Source organism: Bombina bombina, chromosome 1 (assembly GCF_027579735.1).
Source record: "Bombina bombina isolate aBomBom1 chromosome 1, aBomBom1.pri, whole genome shotgun sequence".
NCBI classification, from domain to species: domain Eukaryota; kingdom Metazoa; phylum Chordata; class Amphibia; order Anura; family Bombinatoridae; genus Bombina; species Bombina bombina.
In genome coordinates, this window is record NC_069499.1 from 516,815,761 (window position 1) to 516,818,260 (window position 2,500).

At 34.0% G+C, this 2,500-nt stretch overlaps 1 protein-coding gene across 1 annotated transcript in view; it reads left to right on the forward strand.

Moving 5' to 3' along the window:
- INPP1 (inositol polyphosphate-1-phosphatase) overlaps positions 1 to 2,500 on the forward strand; it is a 109,688-nt gene that overhangs the window by 71,653 nt on the left and 35,535 nt on the right. The window lies entirely within an intron of this gene.

Here is a 2,500-nt window from a genome sequence, read left to right on the forward strand (position 1 = left end):
AGTTCTCGAAATTTGTCGCAAAAAACAAAATGGCTGCGTAACCTTATGACCTATGAGTTCAATATTGCATGATATGTAGCATTGCAATAGGCTGTACCAGCATACCTGATTTCAAGAGTTTAGCATAAGTAATTTGTGTTTTGTGAGCAATTGACTCAAAAGAGGAAGTATTGAATTACAAATAATTACGATAAACATAAAACCGATATTGCTGCCGCATCATGTGACTGATTCTCTCCTAATGAGCAATTGTGAATCTAGGTAACAATATAAGACTGTACAGCAAATTTCACAGTTCTTACATAAGCGGTTGCAGAGAAAATAGACTTTCAAAATTTTCGCGTAAACCAAGATGGCTGCCCGATCATAAGATATACAGCCTCCATATTATGCACAATAGTGCTCACTATAGATGTCAATAAACATGGCAAAAATAAAGCATTTTTGTAAAACGGTTTTTGTTTTATTATGAATTTAAATATATCGTTAAGCAATTTTGAACAATTCAAAATGGCTGCCAAACCACATGACGTATCAACTTCTCTTGAACAAATCTGAATGTTAGTCATAAGATAACTCTATAAACAAAATTTCAAGTCTGTCCCATAAGCGGTTTCGGAGAAGAAGATTTTTATAGTTTTTAAAAATGGCGCATACGAAACAAAATGGCCGCCAAGCTATGCAATGTATGGCTTTCAAATTGCACATACTAATGCTCACTATAGACCTCTACAATTTGCAGAAGTTTCATGAAAATTTGCAAATATTTTATTTCACGAAGGCGATTGCGCAATGCGAATTTTAACTGCAATATTGTCTTTAAGGGTTATGACTATGTGTAATCATGTGTCTATTACACTGTAATATTGTTAAATATTGTAAAACTAATGTATAAAGTGCAAAATTACGCAATTAAATGGCGATAAAAAGGTTAATGTCTCACAGCAGCCATGTTGATAATGGAAAAATCGCAGTTTGAACAAACTTGGTAGAGGACCTTGCAAGGAGCATATGTGCAAAATTGCGCATCATTGCACTAAGCGGTTTAGGAGAAGAAGATGTTTGAATATTTTCGCAAAATGCAAGATGGCTGCCGCATCATGTGACCTAGGCACTTCTCTTGAGCAATAGCAATTTCAGGTCATAGTAGCACTAAGCAGAGCGAGTTTCAAAGTTGTAACATAAGCAGTTCCAGAGCTAAAGATTTTTAAGCATTTGTTCAAATTTGTCGCAAAAAGCAATATGGCTGCCAGAGCATGTGACCTATGAGTTCAATTTTGCATGAGATGTAGCACAGCAATAGGCTGTACCAGCATACCTGATTTTAAGAGCTTTGCAAAAACAGTTAAGCAGTTATGGGCAATTGAATACAAAGTTTGGCGGAATAAAAAGAATAATAATAATAATAATAATAATAATAATAATAATAATAATAATAATAATAATCCGAACAATAACAATAGGTTGTCCTGCAACTTTGTTGCTGGCCACCTAATAATATCACAAAAATTGTTAAAAAACATTGGTATATATTGAACAAAACGAATCCACACATTGAGGAATTTAAAAAACCACCAATTAATTCCTTTAAGAGGGTCAAAAATATTAGAGACCTAGTTGTAAAATCTGATGTAGGTACTAATAAGAAAGATACCATAAACTATCTTACAACAGCTAACAAAGGATCATACCCCTGCCTTAACTGTGCCCAATGTAATTCCATGATTAAGGGGAAATACATAGCACAAATAAATGATAACAAGAAACGTGAAATTAAAGGCTTATATACATGCTATACTGATTATGTAGTGTATATTCTGAAATGTCCATGTGGGCGGGGCTATGTGGGAGAGACCATTAACCCTATCAAGGATAGGATAAGTGCCCATAAATCTTCCATCAGATGTAAGGACATGACACTACCTGTGTCATCACATTTTATCAATGCTGGACATACAGTTAGCCAGCTACGATTCCATATAATTGACCACATACCAAAACAAAGGAGAGGGGGTAACAGAGAGTTACTGTTAAAGAAAAGAGAGGTATGGTGGATACAGCATCTAAAAACACTTAGTCCGAATGGTCTAAACAAAGACTATGATCTTCATTTGTTTTTATAAGTATTAGTGTAAAATAGTTTTGTAACTTTGTATGATATGTTTTTAACAATGTGGGTTGTATCACATATGTTGTAACATAGTCTTGGGTTAAAATCACCAAACATAAACCTTGCATCATAAGAAAAATTGTAATTTAGATACAAAGATTATTCACTAATCATTCTGACCTGTTAGGGGTCAAAAATTCCAAAATGGCATTTTGATTATATGTAGGCAAATCAAGTTAATTGATACACAGGTGCTATAAAAGAAGGTGATTTTTCCCATAATCCATTGCATGACTAAGGGTCTGTGTTGACTCGAAACGTCGCTGTTTTTATCTTTGTCTGAAACCTCAATAAAGTGAAATTTTATATGAAGAAGTGCTGACGCTATCT